Source organism: Eublepharis macularius, chromosome 14 (assembly GCF_028583425.1).
Source record: "Eublepharis macularius isolate TG4126 chromosome 14, MPM_Emac_v1.0, whole genome shotgun sequence".
Classification (NCBI taxonomy): Eukaryota; Metazoa; Chordata; class Lepidosauria; order Squamata; family Eublepharidae; genus Eublepharis; species Eublepharis macularius.
The window spans coordinates 30829879-30857767 of NC_072803.1; the positions used below are offsets into that span (position 1 = coordinate 30829879).

Sequence of the window (27889 nt, forward strand, 5' to 3'; positions counted from 1 at the left end):
ACCTCAAGGCCTGCTACTTCCCATCTAAATTAGGCCTGCATGTGTGACTCTTGGATAAGTTGAAGATGACATGCTTAAACCACACAGTAGTGGCGAACTATTTCTATGGGGGTGGGGGGTTGAGGGGAAGGGAGAAGGAGGTCTTGAGGGAAAATAGATGAGTTGAATTCATTTGGTCTCCTTAGGTTAGTGGAAGAAAGAGACAGAGTGCAGGGCTTGAGTTACACAGAGCCTTTCAGAGTATAGCTCACTTCAAAGTGGGTACAAACTGAGGCCCAATAAGGCAGAGGGGTATTTCCAGGGGTGATGGTTGAATATCTCTAAGGATATAAATGGGTGCCACCTCACACCCTCCTATATCGACGTACGTTCTGTAGCTGGTATAAACAAAAATCCTAAACTGTTGGGGGCTATGTATATAGCAAATAGAGTCTGGTTGTAAATAAACTTTTGAAAAGGACCAATACTTCATGATGCTGGTGGTTGAGCAGGACGTAGCTTGGAAGCAAGCCTGAGAAAATCCAGCAGACTGTCAAATACTACAGTTAATCTGGAAAGTGGTGAACACAGACAAACAAATCAAGGTTGCAATAGATAAGGGGAGATTTCTGCCTGCAAATTGGGTGAACGGGCGGATCAAGTTTCAAGAATATCTCCTCACCCACACCACTTACTTCAAGAGCAAGTATGATGTAGTGGCAGGAATTTGAGGCAAGTAACCTCTCTGATCCCAATATTCTAAGGACAAATTTACTCTACAGTCATTCCTTATCCACAGGAGACCCTGAGTACTGAAGTTCTATGCAGAGGGTGAACTTGGCATCTACAGGGAACTTTTCACTAGCAAACTACAGTTCTCAGTTTTTTCGAAGGGGAAACCATGTTGATTAAAATGGGGATAAAGCCAACAACAACAACAGCAGCAGCACTTATATGCTGCTCTTCTAGATAGATTACTGCCTCACCCAGAGTAGTGAACAAGTTTGTGTTATTATTATCCCCACAATACAGCTGGGGAGCTAAGGCTGAGAGGAGTGGCTTACCCAAGGCTACCTACTGAGCTCATGGCAGTAGTGGGATGTGAACCAGTAGAGTGCTGATTCACAGCCAAACCACTTAACCACTATGCTATAGCAGCTCACAATATATGTTTGCAGTGTGTGTCCGGATGCTTTGCACACCAGAAGCAGCTAAATGACTAGATAAAGATAAACAACAACACAAGTCTATGCATGCGGCAGAAGGGGAGCTATTTCAACGGCAATCTCTGTAGTTCTCATGTTATATTTGTGAGACACAGTGAGTCCAGATGAGTGGTTTAAGCTTACAGCAAGTCACTGCATTCCAGCCAGAATAAGCCCCCTGTCTCATTATTTTAGAGCCCTGCTTCCTTTTTTACGCAGGCTTGGTGCCACTTGAAGCTGAATTTCTACAGAATCCTCACATTACCTCTGCAGTGCTGGAGAAAGAACTGATCTCCTGACCTGGCATTTCTCTGCAGAGAGAGATCCAGTTTCTAGGACATCAGCCCAGAGTTGTATACTTCAAGAAAACTAATCAAAGTGTTTACAAGGAGTGCTTTCTGGCAACAATGAACAAGGCAGAAAGAGAGCCTCCAGGAGTGCTCACATCATTTCTCACCCCTCTTCAGTGTAACTGCCCTTCTGCATGTGTGTGTGTAAAGTACCCTTAAGTCACAACTGACTTATGGCAATCCCAGGCAAGTGAGAAGCAGAGTTGGTTTGCCATTGCCTTCCTCTGCAGAGTCTTCCTTGGTGGTCTCCCATCCAAGTACAGATGCTGCTTAGCTTCCGAGATCTGACAAGATTTGGCTATAGCATGCTGCCTTCCCTCCCTGCCCTTCTGTTTACACTGGTGTAAAATCAGATGCAAAGGAAATGTTAAACTTGCTACTGTACATGCCAAGAAGAAGATGCTGCTTCGATGGCAAATGAAATAGGGATTTTCAGTTTTGAAGGGTGTATGCTAGAATCATTCTACATAAAGTGTCACTATGTTCATTTAGGATATAACAGCAGTATTGTTTTGGAGGTTGTTTCTGCATATGCACACACATATACACCTGTGTACTTCATGCAACAACACATTTATTCCAAGTAGTTTGCAACTCTCTCCTACTACATTTCCAGATTTTGGAAACCTGTAATTCCAAACTGGACTATGTCATGTTTTAACACATAGACATTTGCCCCCTCTCACCTCCTATTTTTTGCATTCATGTGCTGCATCTCATGTATACATCTTCAGGCTGTATAAAAATGGCCCACTTCACACATTATAAACTTTTAAAAAGCATAGCAAGCTATTTCTAGATGTGCATGGGTCTGGTTCAGTGCTGGTATGTGAATGTACATTGAAAACTAAACCAACAAAGCACTGCATGCAATATTATAACTAGGAAGAAGAAAATTCTGAAGAGTAAGAACATCTTGAGTTACATAAATCAAACAGTCCTCTTCTTAGTTCTAGTAAAGTTAATGGAAATATACCATTTGTTTTGTTCTAAGATGCGCACAGCTCCTGAAACACTGTACGCATGTAAACCATTCCGACAGGTGGTTTTACATATTTGGACATGCTAGGTGAAAAAGCAATACCCCAGCCACATCCAGAAAATTACTCAAGCAGTGATGAATGAAATATAGTACTAGTAACAGATCATGTTCTATGTGCAGGGGTGAAAATAAGCAGGTACAGGATGGTACACAGTACCAGTAAGAAAGAGGTCAAAAAACCAGTAAGAAAGGGCCATCTTCTGCTTCAAGACTTCATGGAGGGATGGTGTCTGTAAGAAATTTAAGTTAAATTCACCCTTGCTGTGTGCTACAAAGATCAGCTTCCCTAGTGACTGTGTTGCGCTACACAGTCACTAATGCTGCACTCCTGTTAAACAAAAACATCTATGAGAAAGTCACTCCCCATCTTCTCCAAGGTTCTATCTGGACAGGAGAAAGAATCATACAAACATTCAAAGAGATAAAAATCATTCCCAAGACTCTGTAGCTGGAATTTATTCCTCTTTTGCCATAGAGAAAGACCTACCACATACTGTCATCATTTTTAGAATTCCCGCTCCCTTTAGCAGAAGAATAGCTGGCACCAGAAGAAAGAGAAAAAGTCCCGGAAATGAACTGAGAGCTCAGATGTTACCTGTGTATCAGTTTCTCAGGTGATGGACTCGCTGGCTTATCACAGAAGATTTTGTGCTCTCTGTGCTCTCCTAGGTCTCTCTTTATATCTGAGAAACAAGGCGCGGGATCTTTCTCTCCTCCTTGGAAATGCTATCTGGTATGAGCAGGTAAGCTCCATCCTTATATTATCTGCCCATGTGATTTGACAAATGCCCTAGGGTTGATTTTTTTTCAACAGGCAGGAAAGAAAAAAAAAGAGCTGGGAACCAAAACCTGTTGAACCACAATTAAGGCTTAGGCTCAATAGAAAGGAATTTTCCACTAATAGGAATATGTCCTTGTGTATTTACAAACTGCTCTGCCCTCTGAGCTGGAGATTACAGACAGGGCACTGCCATGGAGAACAATGAAAAAAAATAAGTAAACTATGGAAATACGCTGTTGAATCCAGTGCCACAGAACCTTGTTCAATTATTCGTGCTGTTAACACATTAAGGTTCTTGCAGATGTTATTAGTTGGTTTGGTTCCATCCTAGATTTCTCCCCTTCCTTAGTGGATTCCTCTAAATGGAAAAAGCACTTTTGAATCGAATCCCATCGTTTGGATCTAACACAATGAAAGTTAGAAGTTTTTCTTAAAGCTCTTGGAATATGCCTCTTCTAAAATGAGGTTTGCCATCTAAGAATTTGTATTAAAAATAATGACTTAAAAAAAATGCTACTCTGCGTTGTTTTAGTCATTTGGTTTCATTTACCTGATCAATTGATTAAATATTGCTGCCCTGAGAAAAACGGGGTATTGGATACAGAATCAGAAGAGACATTCCTTCCTGCATAAGAGACAAGGGAGATGGCACTCTTCAAAGATGAAGATTGCTATCTGCAACTTCCTTACATTTTTAGATTTAATATACTAAAAGTACAAGTGTGAAGTACACTTGAAAAAGTATGGCGGAGGCTTGCCAAAAACGTTAGAAACTGGAGGAGCAGCTGGATAAAATTTCTAGTGGTTGGAACGCCTGGCTTCAATGTCCTGAACAGCTCCATGATTATTATAACCAGAATAAATTATGCAGAATAATATAACCTATTCATAATTTATACAGGACACAAAATTAAGCTTTTCTTGGCAAAGAACTGCAATCTTTTTAGCATGGCATACACACAGTCCGAACTACTCAGCAACATACTCCAGAAAGAGAGGGAACAGTGCGAATAAAAAGGAGAAACGAAAACCTTTGTGGGAAGACTAACCAATCTTTCAGGATTGATTAGAATGTTTTGAATTTCATTCAGGACCACCACGTGTGAAACCATCCATATTTAGTATTTGTATTCTCATTTTCCATTCAATATGTTCACAACTGCAATGCAATAAATAATATAAAATAAATAAAACAACATCATGAAACCATTAACGTGCACAGTAAAGTGCAAATAAATCAGCAGTTGCATAAACAACAAGACAGTATGATGTAATTAATCACTGGAAAGGTCAAGAGAATGATAGTCTTCCTCAGGTGCTATGGAATGGGTTCCATGTGAATATTTCTGAAAAGGGTGTTCCACAGGTAGGGTGTCATACCACCACTCAAGAGTGTCCTGTCCCCACCCACCTAATCTATGAGCGCAGGGGCAGCAGAGCAGAGCCTCAAATAATGATCAAAGTGGACAGGCAAGTCTTGATCCCAGGCTGTTGGTAATTTTAAAGGCCAGCATCAGTACTTTCAGATGCATATGGGAACCAACGAGGAACCAATGAAGATATTTTAATGCTGGTCATAATAACCATGTGCGGTATCATGGTTAGAGACTTGAAGTGGGAAAGATCCAGGTTCTAATTCCCGCTCTGCCATGGCAGCTTGCTGAGTGACCTTTGGCCAGTTGCCCATTCTTAGCCTAACCTACCTAACAGTGTTGTTGTGAGGCTAAAATGGAGAAGAGGAGAATAATGTACATTGCTTTGGGTCACCACTGGGGAAGAAAGGTGGGGTATAAATGAAGTAAATGATTGAATATGCAATGAAAGCAAATCCATTTCCAAATACATTACCGAAAGTAGGCAGGATACCCAGAACAAATGCATAGCACATTTTCACAATATGATAGGGTAGGGAAAGAAAGGTAGAACAGTTCCACAAAACCACGTATTGCTTTACAAGCCTTTTGGTCTGATTTGATAGAAGTAGTTTATCACCCTTCCCTCACCCAAATAACAAACATCAGTTTCCCAAAAACTGGGAAATGAGAAGAGATGGTTAAAACAAGAGATACAATCTTTACAATATTCTGAGCAATTTTCTCTTGTTGTACCATAAGAAGCAGAAATGTTCTTGTACTTGCAGAAGAACGTATTTCAAGGAACTTGGATGAGCCTGTGGTTTTGGATCTTTGAGTACTAGGTTCTTCTCTAAAAGATCATATCCCACATCATTCAAAAGCCACAGAATTACAGATGTACAATCTGACCAGTTCAGACACCTGGTGTTATATATTTATGTAAACAGGTGCCCAGGATAAGAAAGAGTGCAATTCAATCCCGGCAAGGAGGAGGTGGCAGTAAAGGAAAGATGGCCGTGAGTCAATGTGAACAGAAGAGGTGAGCATTCCAGAGGGAACAAATTAAGTGCCTGGGAACCTGTACAAGATTATGGTGACTCAGTGGGAACCAAAAGATGTACAGTCAGCAAGGTGGCCAATGACCAGGTTATGGAAAGAGTAGATGAACTGCTGCAGTGCCTAATGAAGAACTGGTATGTTGCTACTCAATGGGAAACTATTCCATGGGAGATCTCCGTTTAAATGGATGGGAACTGATCTATATCTGAAAAGTACCTGTGTTCAGACAGCTGTGATCAGGCAGGAATGTGCTTTCCCACACTTGCATATTGTTTTCTGAAGGTGCAAATGTTATTTAACCCTTTAATTTAGTCACTGCCATGCTCTGGGGCCTGACTTTCTGTGACTGTCTTTAGTGGCTACAGATAGAGTAGAAAAAATAGAAAATATTGAAGCCATGGAACAAAAGTGGATTTTTTCTGGTTTTTTTCCTGGGAAAAAAGGACATTTGGAGGGAAAATCAAAATATATGCAATACTTACTTGCATGTTAAACCTAAACATAATTTTCTGCTTTAACAACACAAAATACATCATTGATCACATCTTAGCATATAAAATTGTACTGATTGGCATATTTAGGAAATTTAAAAGTACATATGCCCAGGGCTTTTTTTCTGGGAAAAGAGGTGGCGGAACTCAGTGGGTTGCCCTCAGAGAAAATGGTCACATGGCCGGTGGCCCCGCCCCCTAATCTCCAGACAGAGGGGACAGAGCGGAGCGGCGTGGAGGGCAATCTAAAATCCCCTCTGTCTGGAGATCAGGAGGTGGGGCCACCGGCCATGTGACCATTTTCAAGAGGTCCCGGAACTCTGTTCCACCGCGTTCCTGCTGAAAAAATGCCCTGCATATGCCTTAGTTTCTACAAGCAAAATTGCAAATATATGCAGTATTGAGAGGTGGGGGATGCAGACTGCTACATCCTATGCTGTCTTAGCACATGTATCTTAGTTTTTGCCATTGGAGAAGGTGGAAAAATAAAAGTTGAATTTAGAAAATACATTTTGTAGTAAAGAAAATGAAGTATATTACTTGGCCAGAAACTAGAATTGCCAGATTCAGGTTGAGAAATCCCTGGAGATTTTGGAGGTAGAACCTGGAGATGGCAGGATTCAAGGAGAGGAGGGACTCAGCAGAGTATAATGCCATAGAATCCACCAGGGCTTTTTTCTGGGAAAAGAGGTGATGGAACTCTCTATTATCACATGTGCACGCGCGAAGCGCGCACACGCTCCTGGAAATGTGTGATGATGTCACTCTTGGAAGTGATGTCACTCCTGGAAGTGATGCCACTTCCCGGAACCCAGCACAATGCATTACGACAAGATAAATGTTGGTAAGCTTGGGAAATTACACTATTAAGAGAAAGGGTTTTTTTTCCTTTCTGCATCCTCTACAAAAAGTGAAATCTATTCTCTTTCCCAAACATTTCATTTCTTTGGAATCATATTTTAAAATATGCAAGAAGGAAGAGGCCTCTAAAAATCCCAAACCCATCTCACAAATCTAAATTCTAACAGATTCCCTCTGCCAGCGTAGAAAAAAAAATCCAAAGTTCTTTCTCAAAATTCCACAGTCTGAAATTCCTAATCTAATGAATATAGAATTTTCAAATTTTCAGGGAGGGTTTTGCTTTACTGGAGCAATTCAAAATTAGATACTCAACTTTAGCTGCATTAGATTTATACTTAGTTTAAAATGGCTTTTTTTGTTGCCTGCCAACTCTGCCTTACCAATGGCTAAGCTGTTGTGACATTGTGAAATGCTCATAAATATTCCAATGTCCCAGAAAAACAATATTCATAAAAACATCCTTAGCACCCATATGTCCACTGCAATTTCAGTGATGTTAATCAGCTGAGGGTGGGGAGAACCATTTGAGTTACAGCTATTAAGACATAAGAACACCTATATGCTGATGAATATATTGATGAAAGCCTTCTGTGACTTGGACACAGCTATCCATTCCTAGCATAAAACTGGAATAACCATAACTGATATTTTAACTAATACAAATAACCATAACTGATATATTTAACTAACACAGAACCAATCTGCATTCAAAAGCTGTGGGAATTATAACAATGTCAACTTCAGTCAACAAAAGGATGAAAGCAACACACACACACATGCACCCACCCCCATGAAAAGAAATTAGAATGAACTCAAAGCAGCATGCACACACACACAGCCCCCCACAACCCCCACAACCCCACAAAAAGAAAGCAGAATGAACTCAAAGCAGCACACACACACAGCTCCCACCCCCATGAAAAGAAAGCAGAATGAACTAAAAGCAGCACATATACACACACAGCCCCACCCACCCACTCCCCCAATGAAAATAAAACAGAATGAACTCAAAGCAGTACACACATACACAGAAACCCCTGAATGAAATGAAAGCAGAATGAACTCAACGCAGCTTAATCTCCTCTGCAGAGCCCGCAGGGCTGAAAGAGGAAGGAATCACGTGGGCAGATTCTAGAGCTGCCGGAACAGTGTTCCGGAGCGTTCCCCCTCAAATCCCTGGAATCCACCCTCTAAATCAAATCCCTGGTATCCACCCTCTAAATCAGCCATTTTCTCCAGGGGAACTGATCTCTATGGCCAGAAGATCAGTTGTAATTTCAGGTGATCTCCTGTCACCACCTGTAGGTTGGGAACCCTATCAAAGAGAGCATCATATAGTCATAACAGGTAGGGCTGCCAGCATATTTGGACATCAAGTTAAAACTTCATAATGCTGAAAGCACTTAGTCCTTTGAATTATTATCATCAAACACATTGCAGCATATTAATTGTTGCTAAAATTATTAATATTTAAATAATAAACATGTATAGTTCTACAATATACACAGAAATTATAATTTTGCAATGGTGTATTTGGGAAAAAATGGAAAAAATACCTTTAAAAAGAACGCAAAGCCACTGCTCCCACCCCTGAAAATTTTCTGTGTTTTTCCCCGTCTTCACATCTGTAGCTATGGAAGATTCAGGTGGCAATTCCACTGGGAATTCCTTGCATAACTGTGCTCTGGGAAATGGGCATATCCACACTCCTTGAGCCTTGGCAGAAAACAAAGGCTCACTCCTTCCGTGTTTGTGCTGTTACAGTCAATTCCCGGAAAAAGCCAGTCTCTGAGCAACACTCCTTCAGGCTATATAAACTCTCTGGCATGTTACTGTGTTCGTCTCACAACTTACCTGACCTTATGGTTGTGCTGCTATCCCTTTCATGGTACGTGTTGTGAGTCTCGTAGCTCCAGCTATAGTTTTTGCAACCTACTTGACTTCTCAGGGCCAAACAACCTGTGAGGCTGGCATTCTATGAATGGAACTCCTGGGGCTGAAAAGCAGCTGCTGGGCCCCCAGGGTGGATTTATCTTGGTTCTTCTACCTTGTTTCCTTGATCAAAAATGAACCCCTACAGGCTGTTTTCAGCCCTAGCAAGGGGTGGGGGGGGGGAAACCAGGAACAATACATACCTCTTGCAGTACGGAAGGGAAGGGGAAGGGAGATTAACAACTAGGAAAACAACACAGGGGAGAGACCGTGGCCCTATGGCATGCCAGTCTCAGAACTCCAATGTCATTCGTAGTTTGATACCCTATCATTAGAAATTCAAACTGCCTAACTTCTATTATTTATTTAATTATTTGCTTATGCATTCAGATCATTTGTACCCTGCCTCCCCCAAATCTGCTTGAGGCAGCTAACAAAAAAGAGCAACTGACAATTTAAAACTATAGGCCTTCAGTGCAGGGTCACACACCCCTAAACCTTAGCCCTCAAACCACTATTGGTGCAGCCAGGGGGCTCTCTGCTTACTCTCAGCAGCATCTGGATCAGTTCCATCCATTTTCTACTGCTTGATTTTATTTAGCCCCACTACTAGATTGAGGTGGGAGCAGCCCTGGTTAAAAACAAACAAGCACCCTCCAATATTTCATAGATGAAAATAGGAACATACCTGTAACATACTTTTCTTCATATCAAGGATCCCTGCCCTGGCCTCGCCCCCCCCCCCATTATGCATTAGTGAAAGTTCACTCTCCCTGCTACATTCATTGTGCAAATAGCCTGTCCTCCACTAATTTAAAAGCCAAGCAGGTGTTGCTTTCTTTTCTTTTCTTTTTTTGAGTTAAAGATGTATTAGAAAAATATAACTGTCTTACAATGGTTAATCAGCAGTCTGAAATATTCCTCATTAGCTGCAGAGAGCAGAAGCTGAGGTTGTACGCAGCATGGTTCCTTGGTGTTAATACGCATAAATTTACATTTGTGTGCACTAAAGACAAAATGCATTCCTCCATCGCCATTCCACACATGCCCACTCAGGACAAACAACAACAACAACATTCAATTTATATACCACCCTTCAGGACAACTTAATGCCCACTCGGAGCGGTTTACAAAGTATGTTATTATTATCCCCACAACAATCACCCTGTGAGGTGAGTGGGGCTGAGAGAGCTCCAGAGAGCTGTGACTAGCCCAAGGTCACCCAGCTGGCTTCAAGTGGAGGAGTGGGGAATCAAACCCGGTTCTCCAGATTAGAGTCCAGCGCTCTTAACCACTACACCAAAAGTTAAGGATGGGGGATTTATGAATGGATCTCCTGTATGCTATCAAAAGTTTAAATAGAAGCTGGGGGGGGGGACATGTTTCAGATTGTGGGTTGCAGCAGTTTAGCCCTTTCCTTTGAGCTCTTTCCCTAACCTCACTGTCAATATTGTCTACTCTGACTTGCAGCAGCTCTCCAGAGTCTCAGGTCAAGAAATTTCTCAGCACCTTGAACCGGGGATAGTCTGAATGATCTGGGGACTTCTGCAAATAAAACAGATATGCTACTACCACCAAGCCACAACACCTCACATACGGGTATGGATCATCATGGAGCAAATAGCAGCTTGTGGGGAAGTGACTGAGACTGGGCAGACAGCACTCCTATTCACACTACAACACGGCTGCAGGAGATCAGTTCTACGATAACCAGCACTCTAAATAGGGACAGTGGTTTAGAAGGACGAGGAAATAGGGACCTGTCTGTGGTTAATATGGACAATAGGAACATATGGGTAAAGAGAATTTTAGAGGGTCCTTTACTAATCCTAAGCAGTTCTACTCAGAAGTATGTCCCATTTTATTCACTAGGGCTTACTCTCAGGAAATTGTCCTTAGGACTAGACATGGGCATGAACGGGAAAAAAATACCGAACACCCTGTTCATTGTTCGTTGCCATCCACGAACAACGAACAACGAACAGAACAGAACATGTCCCCTTAACGAACATATTCGGTGTTCGTGTTCATGGCCCTTTAAAGATCCCTTTAAACTATCAGCTGGCAGGTGGCAGGGGGGATTCCCCCTTGCCGCGTGCCAGCTGATAGATTAAAGGGCCCTTTCCTGCCACATGCAAGGGGCAGGGCCCTTTAAACACCCCACAACCCCCTGCCCCACCCCAACACCGCGGGCCGCTTCTGCCTGCTGTCAGAGGGATGAGGAGGCTCGCCTCATCCCTCTGACAGTGGGCAGAGCTGCCACCGCCATGGGGCCACTTCTGCCCGCTATCAGAGGGACGAGGAGAGACTCCTCTGGTCCCTCTGACAGTGGGCAGAGCCAGTGCCGCCACAGGGCCACTTCTGCCCACTGTCAGAGGGATGAGGAGAATCTCCTCATCCCTCTGACAGTGGGCAGAGCTGGCGCCACCTTGGGGCCACTTCTGCCCGCTGTCAGAGGGACGAGGAGAGACTCCCCTGGTCCCTCTGACAGCGGGCAGAGCTGGTGCCGCTGCAGGGCCGCTTCTGCCCGCTGTCAGAGAGACAAGGAGAATCTCCTCGTCCCTCTGACAGCGGGCAGAGCTGGCGCCACGGGGCTGCTCCTTCCCGGTGCCAGCGGGACGCAGATATTCTCTCTGTCCCTCTCGCACCGGGAGAGATGGTGCTGCCCCCTTTTCTGTCATTTTCTCTTCACAGTGGCAAACTGTACTGCCTGTTGGAAGCTACTTTGAGGGGTTACAAAACTGACCTTCGCAATGTCCAATAGCCACCAAATTTGCAGGGGACATAGTCCTCACTGTCCTCTGAAGATCCCCCCAAGTTTCAGAGAAATTGCAGCCCAGGAAAGGTATGATCCATGGGTCCCCCCCTTTGCTGTCTATTTGTTTTCTGAGTGGGAAAAACTGGACTGTCTGCTGGAAGCTGAAGGGTTAAAGCCAGAAGGAAAACCTGAAGGAGTTCAGACAGAGTTCAGTCCTTGCCGTTGCCAGGGGAATTGATTGAAGGCGCCTGAGTGTCTGACTTCCTGAACAGCAAGCGAAGGCAAGGAACGAGGCTTGCTACGACCACCTGTTCATTTGGAATGGGGACTCAAGAACGGCCCATTCACGAACAGACGAACGGGCTGTTTGTGGGGGTTTTTCGTTCGTATTGCTGTTCGTGCCCATGTCTACTTAGGACTGCAGCTTTAGTAGTTAGAGTGTTTCCAGATTGCTAGGAAACCTGCTAGGTGACCTTGGGGTAGTCATTCTTAGCATAACCTACCTCAGAGGGTTGTTGTGAAGATAAAACAGAGGAAGGGACAACCATGTACGCTGTCCTAACCTCTTTTGAAAAAAATATGGGATAAAATTGCATTCAATAAATAGAGAAATAATCTAACTCATTCTCTTCTTGTTTATAGGGGGTGATAGAAAGGCTTTCAAGGCAAGAGCTATTCAAAAGTGGCTTGTCATTGCCTGCCTCTGTATAGCTACCCTGGACTTCCTTGGTGGTCTCCCATCTAAGTTTTAACCAGGGCTGATCCTGCTTAGTTTCTGAGATTTGATAAGATCAGGCTAGCCTAGGCCATACAGATAAAGGCTTCTAGTTTATATAGTATAGTTTTCCCAGGAGGGGTGACAATTAGCTGTTCCTGTGTTCTCTGACAACTTTTTGTTTTACAAAAAGTTAAGTATGACATTTTTGGCCAAGCCATGGATACGCCCCAACCAATCAACACTAAAATGTTTTGCATGTATTCTTGTATACATAGTATTATCGCTTTCAGTTTGTTGTGAAATATATTGTTCTTTCTCTTAGAAGTAAGTTGCGTAAATATACATACTGAAGTTGGTATTATCCTGTTTGTACCAGCAGAAGAACCCCATGACCTTTAAAGCCCCAGGTAATACATTTTTGTATATTCCATGAAGGAATGCAATGATGTGTGTACATACACTGTGCCTGTTTTCTAAAACAATGCAGTGAAAACAGTTCCATAGTGCAGATTCTGGAGTGACTGGTTTGCTAGGACTGGGAAGTCTTGAAGTATCTTATGCTTCTCCTGTCTTCCCCCAAACCCGTTTTAATTGCACAAATACTTTTTTTTTTTGCATCCTGGGATCCTGTGCAATTTTTTGTATATCCCTAAAAGCACAAAATGTGTCAAGGCATTATTTACACAGAGACCAACAAGAAATATGTGGCTATATATAATGAATATTATTTAATATATATAAAAATAATAAAAATCCATCCCAATGGATCCTGAGGCTTTTAAAAAAAGAAAATTTAGTAGAGGTCTTATCTTTACATTTTTAAGTCATGTATTCAAATTTGGGGTATGTGTGGGGGGGTATATGGGACAATGACTGACATTATTTTTAAAAAAGAGAGAAGTGCTTTTAGGGGTTTTTTCCCTCTCTCCAAAAGTCTTGCTCCCCTAAGGGCTTAACAAAACATTATATTTTTCTCTAGGTCCTCGTTGGGTTTGCAAATTCTATGCTGGGAAATTAAAGCACATGCCAGCAGAGTTGCCAACCTAGATGGTGGTTAGAGATACCTGGGAATTTCAACTGATCTCCAGGTGACAAACATCAGTTCCCCTGGAGGAAATGTCTGCCTTAGAGGGTGGATTATTTGGCATTATACTCCACTGAGACCCCTTCCCTCCCCAAACCCCACTCTCTCCAGGCTCCACCTCCAAATTCTCCAGGAATTTCCCTACCAAGAGCTGGCAACCCTAACATGGAGGCCCAATTTTGATTGGGATCATTGTGTACTGTGCTGTTTCCCTGACTTGAAGCAGGCTGCTTTTTGCCTTTTGGGGATGTCAAATGCATTGATGGGGAGTGGACACCTGGTTTCCCCAAAGAAGAAAATATCACCCATGCCCTACAGCTTCAGGTCCGGAAAAAGGTGTGAGGGGAAACCTGATCCAGATTGGGCCTGCATGTGCTTTTTCCAAGTCCCAAGTAAAAATCACAACATAAAAACAGCACTCCAGAAAAGGCAACTTTATTTAGGTGTATTTATGATATAGACATACAACTCACAATGGCTTGCATTCAACGAGTCCCTTGTGCCTAATGAATGGTCCATTACCCACCCCCTTAGCGCTACTTCTGATTCTCATTTACTCCTTGCCTCTGTTTTTAAGGGCCTCGGATTTTTATCTGCAGACAGGGCAAACAGCATAAAACTATCTATCTATCTATCTATCTATCTATCTATCTATCTATCTATCTATCTATCTATCTATCTATCTATCTATCTATCTATCTATCTATCTATCTATCTATCTATCTATCTATCTATCTATCTATCTATCTATCTATCTATCTATATCCTGCCTTTCTCCTCAGAAAAGATCCAAAGCAGCCTAGATCATTCTCTGTGCTTCTATAACAACCCTGTGAGGTGAGGCTGAGACTAGAGGATGTGACTGGCCCAAGGTCATCCAGTAAGCTTCTGTGGCAAAGTGGTGATTCTATCCTGGATCTCTTAGATCCTAATCTGACACCCTAACCACTACACCAAATTGGCTGCCTACAACTCTCCTCTGCTAGCTGTCAGAAATTACTGCAGGTGGTGAGAAAGGGTGGCCTAAAATGGTAAATGGAATTCATTTTCCCCAAAAGTTATGAATGTCCCCCAAAGATTTATAGATTGCCTCACTTAAGAATCACTATTCAAAGGTGTCCTTTCCCTAGGAGTTGGTAGGATCCTGGCTAGAACATAGGCAATGTGTTTCTGCCTTGCAGACTGTTTGTGTACGTGTTTGAAGTTGTGTAACAACTGCAGCTCACCTTGTATCCTGATGGCTGTACTCCATGACATAAGCATTGGGGCAGAGGTGCTTGTGGGTAAGGAGACATCAAATGCCTTATGCTGTGGTGCAGGCCCCTGAGTCAGACCCAAAGAGGTCCTACTCAGCCGCTGTACTCATTATCTCATAGGAGGGAATTAGCTCGTGACTGCCTGTCTGTCTTAAGGGCTTTCCCACGGATTAAATGGAAACTCACCTCACCTAGAGACTGGCTACTTGCAAAACCTTGTTATTACTATAATAGCCATTGTATTCACGTGACAAGACTATTTAGTGAAGATTACTAGGACCAGGAATCACATGGAAGCATGTGGCTGGATCATCACAGGCATTCTGGCTGGCAGTCTGGAGGACAAAGCTGGATGCGCATGGAGGGTTTACTTTCACTAAGCACATGTTGGCTACCACAAACCTAAGCCAGTTGTCAGTTTTCTTTCTTTCTTTCTTTCTTTCTTTCTTTCTTTCTTTCTTTCTTTCTTTCTTTCTTTCTTTCTTTCTTTCTTTCTTTCTTTCTTTCTCATGTATTTTCCTGCTGGATTTCCTATTACATGCTTTTATTGTTGTCATACTTCCAAATGCACTGATCTTTAAGATTTCTCAGCATGCTTTGGGATTTTACGCTGTCTGATTTTTATTAATTATATGTTACTTTTTTCAAAATTACATTGAGATTTTTCCCAGCTTTTATCTTTTATGTTTTAAGTTTGTAGGGTTTTATATGGCTTCTTTGTTTTTTTCTGTTTTAACATTGCACCTTAGATACTCTGTTGTAAGCTGCCTCAGGCAGCTCAATTCTGGTAGAGAATAGCAAGATACAAATACTTGAAATAAGTAATGTAATGGTTAAATCCTATCCTCGGGCGATGCTATAGGATTTTCAAAGTGGGCTAAGGATCTTTAACAGTGAATTTTCAGCACCCTCACTAAAGTACAGTTCCCAAACTCCTGTGGAACAAACCCATTTTTGAAATAATGACCAAACCAAGGTGACAAAAGGAAGATACTGGGCACATTCAAATGTGATGTGCAACAGTTGTTGGGGGAAATTCACACAAATTCAGCCAGTTGCTGAGCTGGTGCCTTCTCATGTCTTGCTTTGAAAATCAGAGTTAAACAAAAACTCCCATGAAGGATAAATATTCACCGCCGTTAGTGTTCCCCTGCATCTACATCTGGCTGTATTAACATGTGATGGGTAACTGGAATGAATATTCTTTCTACGTTCAACCGTGCTACAAAACCTCCTCAGCAGCAGTGTATTTGCAACTTCTACAGTGATACGGAGGACAGTGTATCCATAGGCAAAAGAACTTCTACCACCGAAGGCACTGAGAAAGTCACACAGCCAAGAACTTAATTGCCACCGATGTTATGTCATAAACTGTTCTTATTATCTGTTGCACCAGAGGGCTTATTACTATCTGTGGGTGAAAAACATAACCACTTGTGAGAATCTCTGTGACCAACTGGGGTGGTTCCACACTAGCAGTTCGGTCGGGAATTGCCTTTAATTATTGCACACAGACTGCTTCTACACAGGGATTATTCCCTGTGTGGAAAACAAGACACCCCCACATTAAAGGGGAGGATCCACAGGATGTTGTGCTCATTTTGAGCACCATTTGTAGTGTTCCTGAGGTTTTTACCTTTAATCCGGTAAAAAAACCAAACTATTATTCACCAGTTTGTGAATAACCAAGTGGCATCTTAGAGACCAACAAGATTTTCAGGGTATAAGCTTTCAGGAGTCTAAGCTCCCTTCTTCAGATTTTTTCCCATATCAGAAGGGCATCTTTGGAGTATCTGCAGAGGCATATCCACTTGAACACTCCCTCTGTCACTTCTTTGGAGAGGGAGCATGCTTTCAAAATGGTGTGCACCATTCAGCACCATCACCCTGCCACCATAACCTTTTAAAGTGTTTTTTTCTAGTGCTTTCTGTTTTTTTCCAGACCTGGTCTTATTGCTTCACAGACTTTGGGAAGCATGTGACTAAATATGGCAGTCCTCTCATGGCGGGGTGGGTGGGTGGGAGGCCCTGCATCAATAGTGCTGCTGATCTGCCTTCAGGTTGTAACCCCCCTAGTGGTCATGTTGCTATCACATGGCAAAGAAGTAGCAGCCATGGTTCTAGTTGGGATGAAGTGGGAAGTGCTGATTGTCCCTTCAGCATGATGGCTCCGATGTCTGTAGGATGTTTCTCCATTATAACCTTATATATCAGTTTTGTACTAGTCATGGTTTATCTAAAAGACACCTGGCAATTGTGGTTTATTGAAGGTAGTATTCTCTGTTAGAGATCCATTGCCTTCCTCACAATTTCCAGTGGAGATGGAATAGCTATTTAAATTATTATTAATAGGTATAGGCTTACTGAATGCCAATGCACATTTCAGCTGTGGCAGAGCAGCAGATCCCATGTACATGGCCGTTTCCACATGTATGTTCTGCTCCTCCTTAGCTTCCTTTCAGGAACATCCACATGACATTGTCTTCTATTTGTTCTGCAGTTTTATTTTCTTGGGCTTTGCTGAGATCTTTCCCAAACCTGGTTTGGTGCAATCTTTTGAGGAAGATCACAGTTGAAGTGCTTTTGGATACTGTGTGGATGAGGAGGTATACATTTTTTCAGGTTCTGCCCACATCAGTACATTTTCCATGCTTCAGTGCTCAACTCCTCCAACAGAGGACTTTTTTAAAGATTGGGAATTGCTAGATCACTATAGCACCATAATGATCGATTGCAACAATGTAGTAATTCCTACTTTCCATTTTTTAAAAGTAAGCCTTTTTGTTTTGGAGTTATAAAAAGAAATGGGCAGGCTGCACATGACATGACTCCTTAGAACTCCTTCCCCTGCCGCCATGGGGCTTTAAAAATAGGTGATTAAATATTGTTATATTGCTATAACAATCTGTGTTTCAGGTTCTTTGGATTCCTGGCTTGCATTTGAGAGAAAAAAGCAAGTTTCTAGCCCATTACATTGTGGAGGTATAAGGGGAAAGGCATATATCTGCAATGAAAGGGGCAAGAGACTTACTTTTTCTTTTAAATGTAAGTTGGGGATTTAGATAACTTGATACGTAAATCATTATATTGTTACAACAATTTACCAATATTCAATGGGCAACTGAAAAAAAACTGAAAAGGCAAGGCCCTAGTGGGGCAGGGGGATGCTGCTTGGGGACTGGGGCAAGGAAACTACAGGAGACTTGCTACGTGGAAGCCCTGTTGTTGCTGTGCTATATCTGTAGCTTTAGCATCAATGGGGAAACTACGTAAGCCTGTGGAAGACACTTTAGTATAATGCAGCTTCAAAAGTTCAGCTATCTTCTGATTTATGCTATGTTTATTTCTACCCCAAATGTAACATTGATGAGCCCTCATTCATCTCCACTGAGCAAGTTATGATCACAAAACATTCCCTCTCCCTCCAGCTTTTAACTAGTGAAAAAGATGTGATTTCCAGAAGCACAATATAGAGATTAGGACTTAAACAGGGGCACAAAGGTTACAGGATTCAAACTCTAACCAGAACAGTAATCCAGTCCCTTTAAGAGCTGCGTCAAAGTCTTTACCATTGTGCACCCCTAAGTAAATTTTGCAAAGGATTGGCTCTGCCTAACTTTTGAGATCCTACAAGGCAATTTCCTGAATCTGAAAATCACTGAAACAAAACCCCAGAATCTCATCTAGCCGTGTGGGTGCTCAGCACCTGCCTTGTGACTACACATTCTTCTTTTATATATAGGTCAAATGAAAACATTTTTCCCAAAATAGACGCCCTTTCTTCCTGTGAAAGAGCTGCAGCTGCATAAATGCTGCCCAGGCAGGAGCTATCACAAGGTTCCTGTGGCAGGTAGGTGGGTATAGTCAGGTGTTTTATGTAATCCCTGCAGGGGGAAATCAGCAGCTCAGAAATGCTGCTGCTGCTGCTGCTGTGGTGTGCTATTGCTGCAACCACCAGGCAAGTGGAGATTCCAAGGTCATCTCGCTCAGACTTTGCTGGGTGATCGCTCACTTATGCATGCATACCAGAGCGGTCAGGTGACCGTCATAAAATGAGTTGCCTGGCATGTCATTGCCAGGCATGACTTTTGGTGAGCGCTCAGCTTTTCTGCAGCTCTGAGGCATGTGTAATCTGTTCCTGACCTGAAGTGACCAGATGCAGAGGAAGGACCACGTTGCTGTAACAAGAGAATTTCATCGGGTGTAGTTCCACCCTCCCCCCCCCCTGTTTCTGCAGCACTGTTTCAAGACAAGCTGTCCCTGCCAAGCCAAAAATCTTCCTTCTACACAACAGGCGAAGGTATAGAAGACCTGCCCCCCTCTCCCGGTATCTGGTCATTGTGATTTGACCTGAGCAATGAATAATAGTGTAATGTTCCGGGAATCAGAGTGGGGTATTGCACAACAGTGGAAACAGCTTTAAAATCTCTGCCAAAGGGAAAAGGACAAACTGTCAAGTTTTTTTTTCAAGGTTTCCAAATGGAATGAGTAGGAAAAGTGTCCAAATAAATATTTTTCTGTGGTCTGTTAATGTAACCTGCCATATCAATACTACCTTCCTTTCTCCCCTCTTGCTTCTCAATTCTTTACCTGGTTCCTCTGATTCATTTGATCGGTTTTTGTTCCAATGTGGTGTAATTGTGAAAACTTCACAAAGTGACTACATGAACTTTGATCATATACTAATTGTAACAGGCTAGTTAAAAGTTTGTGAAGGTGAATGTCAAGGGTGAAAAGAAACCAACAAGGAAGTGGGAGGCAGGAGGAACTTTTCTATGGCTCAGTGGTAGAGCATCTGCTTTATATGTATAAAATCCCAGGTTCAGTCCAGTTTAAAATGGGTCAGATCATAGGTGATGTGAAAGACCTGCCCACAGTACAATATCTTGGCTTTCTTGCTTAGTGAACTGAAAGGGTTTCACTCATAAGTCTTTTGCAGACAAGATTATGGTGCAGGTTCTGGTGTGAAGTCTCACCTAGAGCAGTATCACAACAGGCAGCATGGAGCCACAGTCTTATCTGAGAGCCAAGCTACAAGTGACGCCTGACACAGGTTGGACACTTGCCAGCTTCCCTCAAGTTTTGATGGGAAATGTAGGCAGCTTGGCGGAATGTTGGACAAGTGACAGTTGAAAAGTCCATTGGACAGCAGTCGGAGAGCCAAGCTGCAAGACCAGGATGCCTACATTTCCCATCAAAACTTGGGGGAAGCTGACTAGTGTCCAACCTGTGTCAGGCGACACTTGTAGCTTGGCTCTGAGTGGGATAGGCAGAAGGCAGGTTGACATGTGAAGGAGAGAGAAGGTGCAAGCATTCTGTCCAGTAGAGCAGAGCTTGGATTAACTGTCCAGTAGAGTAAGGTGAGAATGAAGTGGGATTTCTACCCACATCAGATCGCATGTTGAAGTGCTCCAGGCAAATATCAAACTAACACAGCAAGCAAAACGGAGAGGGGTGACTAGGTCAGTTTCCCTGTTATGCTACTTTTCTGTTTGCATGGATTTTTATTTTAATACAAAAGGAACTTTGAAAGCTGAAATCTACCACCTACAGATTGAAGGGATGCAGTCCATTCAGCCACATCGTCTTTTGCGTGTGTGAACTGAGCCTTAGACTTAGCTCAAGCTGAAAAGTTAAGCCAAGTTTTGAGGCTCTATAGCAGGGGTCCCCAACCCCTGGGCTGCGGACCAGTCCTGGTCCGTGGCCTGTTAGCAACCGGGCCGCACAGGAGGTGGGTAGCGGGTGAGCACAGAGCCAGCTCCAGGGAGCAGGCGAGGTAGGGACCATCTAGTTGCAGGAAAACAAGCTCAGGGCTCCCACATTCTGTATTGTGGTGAGTTGTATAATTATTTCATTATATCTTATAATGTAATAATAGAAATAAAGTGCACAATTGTATCATCCCGAAACCATCCCCCCCACCCCACCCCCAGTCTGTGGAAGAATTATCTTCCATGAAACCGGTCCCTGGTGCCAAAAAAGTTGGGAACTGCTGCTCTATAGGGCTAGATGAGAAGCCATAGGTCCTGTGTCTCCTGATAGTTGGAGAGGCTGTGAGCTGCAGTATCTTCTTCCGGCCTGCAACACTGGTGGAGGCTCTTAAGGGTAGCAGATAACAGGCCAACAGCTCCCTCTTTTGGCAAGTTGCTATAGTGGTGCACTTGCTTGAATAAAACAGTTTTTGGTTTAGGTCTAACCTCTGGTTGGGCTGGGGCACTAATCATATCAGAAAAGACCTGGTTGCTTCTTTAGCAGCAGCCTGGTCAAAATGTTCCAGAATATATCAAGCCCATGTCCTGCATTTTTTCATTTATCAATGAAAAACAAGGGGATGAATCTCTGTTCTGACTGTAGTATGTTTGGTTGTTGAATTAGTTGTTCATCTCTGATCTGGAATGTTTTGGAGTAAAGGTGCAGAGCCCTTCTCTTTTCCAGGTGCCCCAACACCCCCCAAACGATGATGACTTGTGCTCCAAGGGTTAATCTCAAAAGCAGCACAACAGTGCCATACTAAGCAAATCTACTCAGAATCCTGCGCAGGTCTATTTGGCGGGGCTTACTCCCAGGGAAGAGGACTATATTGCAACTCCACCTAAAAATCTCCTGAAATGTAGAAGAACTTGTAAGATGTAGCAGAAGTAAAAAATATTAAAACATCATGAGCTAAAATAATGACTAGAGAAAAAGGAGGCAGCTGTAGTCAGGGATGGAGAGCCTGTGTGGTGTAAGGGTTATTGTAAGACTAGGTTCTGAGAAACAGGTTCAGTTCCGTACTCTATCTTGGTAGCTTGCTGGGTGACTTTGGATCAGTCACTCGCTCTCAGTAAAATCTACCTGACAGGACTGTTGTGAGGATAAAATGGATCAGAGGAGAAGATACTTTAAACTGCTTTGGGTCCCATTGGAGAGAACAGCAGGGCATAAATATCTAAATAAATTAATTAAAAAACATCATCATAGAGGTTTTATGCAAACCATTAATACCTCTTTAAAAGTAGTTATTTGGGGGGAACATTCTGAATTTCATCACTGCCTCATCTCTAGACCATGACATTGAAAACGCTTAATCTGAGTCCAGCTACCCTTTAGCAAACGTTGCAGATATAATCCAGAGGCGTGATCTATGGCACCTTGTGGCTAATCTCTAGCATTGGCTGTCTGCTATTGCTGTGAGTCTCCTGCCAGAAATGTTCCATGTCATATTTACACCCAGGCCAGAGTGACTTGGCATGGCTGACAGACATATGGGGTGAACCAGTTGGGTTCATTTAAAATTACCTTATGCTGGGCACTGTTAACACTGACTGAATTATTCAGTTACTTTTTATAAGTATCTCATATACTCCATGCTTTCTGTAAGTATTTGCTAGTAGTCTTGGGCACAGCCTCTGGTATGGCTGCACATTAAAGAGTTCTGCACTTTCTACTTGTGGGAGAGTAAACTCTGCCTTGGGCATCAATATCCACATTTTAAAGACACAAGTGAAAAAGGGAGCAAAGGATACATGGCATACTTGAATTTTGTGACATTTGTGCATTCAGAGAGCAGGAGGGGAGTGCCTCTGTCATGGATATGTTCTGAGCCTGTGGAGATTTTATCATCACAAAGCACTGGTGACAGCTGGGAAAAACCTTTTATTTTTGTTCAGTTGCTGGAGGCTTGCCTTGAGGAGCCAGCATTGGTTTTAGGGTCCCTATTCTCTTCAAAAGGGAGAAAGGTGACAGAAATCATGATGTTAGCTAGATGTCTTAAGGATATTTTATTGAGTGTCCTTTTTCTAACCTTTTAGCACCTTGCATTGTACCAAGTCAGTGTCCAAATTCACCCAAACTCCTTTAGGAATATTGTTTTGTCCTAACTTCTATTTTTTTAATCCCTTAATAAATTCCTGCTTTCCTTCTCCACTTTTGTGTGAAGAATAGTCTTGAGTGGAGGGACTCAGAGCCTGTCATTTTCCTTGCCCATGGCCATTTGGGTCTTGCTGTATGGTGCAACTGAGAAAGAGAGAGCCAAGACAGTTGGGATCCTTCTTGTATACGCCTCAGGGATGGAAAAAAGCCAAAATATTCCCCCTCCCATAAACCTTGATGGTGGCAGCTAGTTTTTTATAACATCCCTGGAGCCTGAGTGGGGGAGAAGTGGGGAGGTTAAAAGGTGCTGGTAGGTGGTGCTGAAACGTGGAAGCAGTCCTTAATCTGACATACGGGTTTTTTTTTTTCACTTCTGTTTCATCTTTGGTCAGTATCCAACGCCCTATCTTGAACTTTATATATTCTTGACCTGGCAATATAAGTTTTATGGGCAAAGAACACATAATTCTTCACTCCTCCATTTTTTCCTCACAGCAACGCTGTGGTTGGACAGAGAGGTCAACCAGTGAACTTCATGGCAGAGTGGGGATTTGAATGCAGATCTTCCCAGTTCTAGTCCAACTAGTACACAACTCTGACTAGAACTTTTAGAATTAATTTCGGCCAGATTTCATCCAGTGCAGGGCTTTTTTTCTGGGAAAAGAGGTGGTGGAACTCAGTGGGTTGCCGTCAGAGAAAATGGTCACATGGCTGGTGGCCCCAATCCCCTGATCTCCAGACAGAGGGGAGTTAAGATTGCCCTCCGTGCCGCTGAGCCACCAGCCATGTGACCATTTTCAAGAGGTTCCGGAACTCCGTTCCCCCATGTTCCCCCTGAAAAAAAGCCCTGATCCAGTGTCTTGGAGAAAGAAGCATGCTAGTCAGAGACATAGTGCTTTTATTTATTAGCAGAAGGAAGGTTCTGTATTTAAGAACTGTCTTCAGGAAGAAAGTCTCTGCAATGATAACACTTTTGGTTCAGACTTAGGTACTGCATCTCTCTAACTTGGCAAATTTTCCTTTCCTGGGACCTCTTTTTCCCTAATTAATAATTGGTCAGATTTCAAAAACTCAAGGCACTGAACTGTGTCCAGAGCAAACATCTGCGCTAAGAAGCAAAACAATTTTTTTTTTATTGTGAGAAGTAGGAAAGCGTAGGTCAAACCATTGTACCCAAAAAGGCATATTTTAAAAGAACCACAATTGAATGTATGTATTAAATAAATAATCAGCTCGTGTTTTCAAAAAAGCTCCAGGCTTTTCTCGTGTTCTGTTTTGAGGTTCCTTGGGCTGCTGCAACTGACATTGTTGGGTGGCAGCTCCATCTTTTGTGCTGGCAAATGATGTAGAAAGGCGTATTTTTGTTGTCTAGTACGACAGTAAAAAGGCATTGCTTGTCTTCTGTTAGGAGTGGTTGGCTGTATAGCAATAACTTTAAAACACACAAATGCATTTAGATTAAAATGTCTGCTTGGTTAATTCCCCAAGGATTTGGATGCATTAGCGGATGGGCATTTGACCTTGCAAACAGAAATAGGTGTGCTAAGTGCAAGATGCAAACACTATTATGCTGAACCCCTTTTGAAAAAAAATCTTTTAAAAATGTGTCTTTTTGCCTGTCTTCTCTCTGACATGAAAGCAGGCTGGCTTCAGGCCTGGGAGATGCAGAAAATCCATACTGTCATGACAACTCTGCTTGAGTATAGGGGTTTTGTGGTTAGTGAAGCATTGCTCAAACTTTTGAACCCAAACTCATTTGATCTAAACTTATATTACCTTCTAGGAGCTTCCAACCCAACACTCAACATATATACCACTGGTGAATACGGAGAATGAAACATGCAAGTGAAGAAAAATAAAATGTGTGCCCCAATAGTATATCCCAGGATGGAACCAAACATTGCTCTTTAAAAAATGAAATGAAATCTTTCAGCTAAGGTATGTTGGAGAGGGAAGGTGGGAGGCTAGAATAACCAGCATGTGAAAGGAAATGCAGGCAAAGATTATTATGGGATTTTTTTGAGATGCTTTATAGAAAGAGAAATGCTAGAGGTGAGCAGCTGCCAGTAATCCAAGTGCAAACCATGTGCACATTTATGCCAGTGCATTAAAACCCTTGGGCAGGATGCTTCTCGGCATATTTATTACTTATGGCAAGTTGTCATGTGTCCCCCTTCCTAATAAAAGACTCTCAACCACCGGTGTTTGGGCTGCGGAAACTTCATGAATTATCGATCAACCTGCCAATCGTCAGTAATGTATATTTTCAATTATGGAAATAGGCTTATACCAGCACTATCGATACCTTGCATTAAAAAACTTGAACAAACAGATGGGTTTTTAAGGACTTCTTAAAGATGTGGAGATTCTGGACTCTGTGATTCATGGCAGGAAACTGCTTCCACGTGTAGGTGCTGCAAGGCAAATGCCATTCAGTAATGGCCAATTGTAATGAGCAAGAAAGAACATTTAAATTCCATTAAAACATGATCCTCCAAAACCCCTATATAAATAGAAAATGATGATAGTTTTGCATGGGGTATAACCCACTAGTGAGTCTGAACCCCTCAGCTGAAGACAAATGGTATGGAACATACAGACATGGTTGTTAGCCATGTCAATTCCTGGCACATTACCCTTGTAGAAAGTTGTTAAACTTGTTGAGCTTCTCCCTGCATTTGAATTTTAAAGGACTCGGATCAGTTGCCGTTCTGAATTAGGCACCTTTGTCAGAACACAAAGTGCTCTTTCTTAAGGACTTTTAAAGTTATCTGCTCTGTTGGTTTTCAGTGGTTGTTGCATAATTTTTAACTGTTCAGAGCTGTCTTCTCAGTGGTTTCTATTTTTGCACATCATAATCCCAAACCGAGAACTTGCTTGTCTTTTTTGTTATTTCCATCATTAATGTTTTATTTGCAATTCAGTACATCTTACATGAACTGTTCTACAATTTATATCCCAGTATGTGGTAAATGATTATCATTTCTGAAGAGAAAAGACAACTTCTTCATTTCTTTGACAAATGAGACCTGACAGTTTGCCCATGAGTACAATTTCCAACGCTTTAATCATTCTTTCCATATGAATGGGAAGCTTTCCATCATCTAGCCAAGAAAATTTTACTGCCACCAAAAGATTTGACAACAGTAACTTTAGACCAACACCCTCCTGGTAACAAAAAAGCAATGTCAGAGTGCCAAAATTCAGTGATCTTAATGATGTTATGAACAACTCAAGATCAATATTGCTGGAGCAACTCTTCTGTCAGTTTCACAGCTTGGAGAAGCTCTACTCTGTGTCTTTACTAAAGACTTCATAAGCACTTGATGGTGTTGGTAAGTCTCTTGTCACATGATGTATGCTGAACAATGCCTCCTTGACAAACTAATCTATGTTTGGTAACTGAAATACTTATGAATCGTTGACCTTTTCAGATTGGGGCTGGAGAATTTTACTAGGATAATCTTTAGAGAAGTGTTTCAAAGAATTGCTGCAAAGCCCCTGCAGCATAAAAATGCTGGCTCTTGAATCTTCAGTTCTCTAGTTCTCCGAATCCACCCATCCTGCCTGCTAGAGCATGCATGACGTTTGGCAACTGTAGACGGTGGGCAATGGGATCAAGCACCGCTGTGGCAGGAGAGGCCAGAGCTGTCCATGGTGATGATTTTTCATTTGTTAAGTAGGCAGGAAGCTCGCTAGCTGATCGGCAACCTGATGACCCTAGTCACTTCTCCAAATAAGAGGCCTTTTAACGGATAAAAGGGAATTTATTTATTTATTTATTTTATTTACTTTAGGTTTTTATTCCACCCTCCCCACAAGCAGGCTTAGGGCGGATTATCGCAGTTTAAAACACATTATATAATTTATACACTATAAAACAGTAAAAACATTTTAAAATTTCAGAAAACAGCACATCACATGAGACAATACGATAACTAGATAACTGTAGTCAATATGTGCTAATTGAAAAAAGCTGGATGGTGAACAGCCCTGATAGGAAGGGTTCAGATCTTTCCCTTCTCCTCTTTCCAGGCCGGCTGAGGCCTAGCCCAGCCTCAACCATATGCCTGGCGGAACATCTCTGTCTTGCAGGCCCAGCAAAAAGATAATAAGTCCTGCTGGGCCCTGGTCTCAATAGACAGAGAGTTCCACCAGGTGGGAGCCAGGACAGAAAAGGCCCTGGCCCTGGTTGAGGTCAGGCGGGCCTCCCTGGGGCCAGGGACCACCAATAGTTGTTTCTCTCTTGAACAAATAAAAACTGATTGCATTCGTTTTTTATGTTTGTTAATTTTAACTTTTAAAATATACTGTGATTGGTTAACAGGATACTTTTTAGGTGCATCCTATCTTATTATGAGCATTTTTTTTAAAAAGGTATAACTTGGTCAGACAGAATTATCCTTCTTATATCAGATTACCCCAGTTTAAATTGCTTATTATTCTATATAGAAGCATCATTATGTTTCAAGGGAAACTTTCCAAATAAGCTTGCAACCCAACTGAATTTATTGAAAAATTAAATAAACCAATGAGACATCACAAATTCTGAGTAGGGCCATGGGATCAGAGGATTTACAGCTCCACTTGCAGCACTCGCACACGCATCCCGAGTTTCATTGTGAGATCGCCATTTAAAAATGACAGCTTCTTTTTGGAATAGGTAAAATTCTGGTCTTTAAAAAAACTATGGCAGCCAGTGCCCCTTAACGCATCCAGCATGTACATTTTTGCCCAGCCATAATTCTCCCTGGTCCAGAATGGATTTTTCACAATCACTGTCATACTTACATTAAGTGATTTTTGAAGATAAAATGTCCCTCTTTAACTACTACAACTCCAAGCATAGCAAGGTGCTTTGATGGGGGTAAAGGATATCTTCAAAAAGTTCATTCAAGAAGGCTTTCCATTATAAGTCGGTAAAAGGTGAACTTAAAAATAACTCCACTTGCTTAACTTCTCTGTTTCTGGCAGCAATATAACTATAATTTTTGGCACAGCACATTATTGGGGGGACCTGCGCTGCTTCCACCTGTCTTTTCATTTCAAAGTTATATATTTATTTGACTTCATACAGAAAACAGAGCAAGAAACCTGAACTGCTAGCAGCTGTGTCTTTCCTGCAACCCAGACAAGCTCTTGGAAGCATAACCTTCCTGTACTGCAG

The 27889-nt window shown here is 42.2% G+C and overlaps 1 protein-coding gene across 1 annotated transcript in view; it reads right to left on the reverse strand.

The window, feature by feature from the left end:
* Nucleotides 1–3251, reverse strand: part of RHOBTB2 (Rho related BTB domain containing 2) — a 39881-nt gene extending 36630 nt beyond the window's left edge. Inside the window, exon 1 of the mRNA XM_054998585.1 lies at nt 3172–3251. The gene's annotated coding sequence lies outside the window, so the exon portion shown is untranslated. The remainder of the gene's footprint in view (nt 1–3171) is intronic.
* Nucleotides 3252–27889: the final 24638 nt, after the last annotated feature.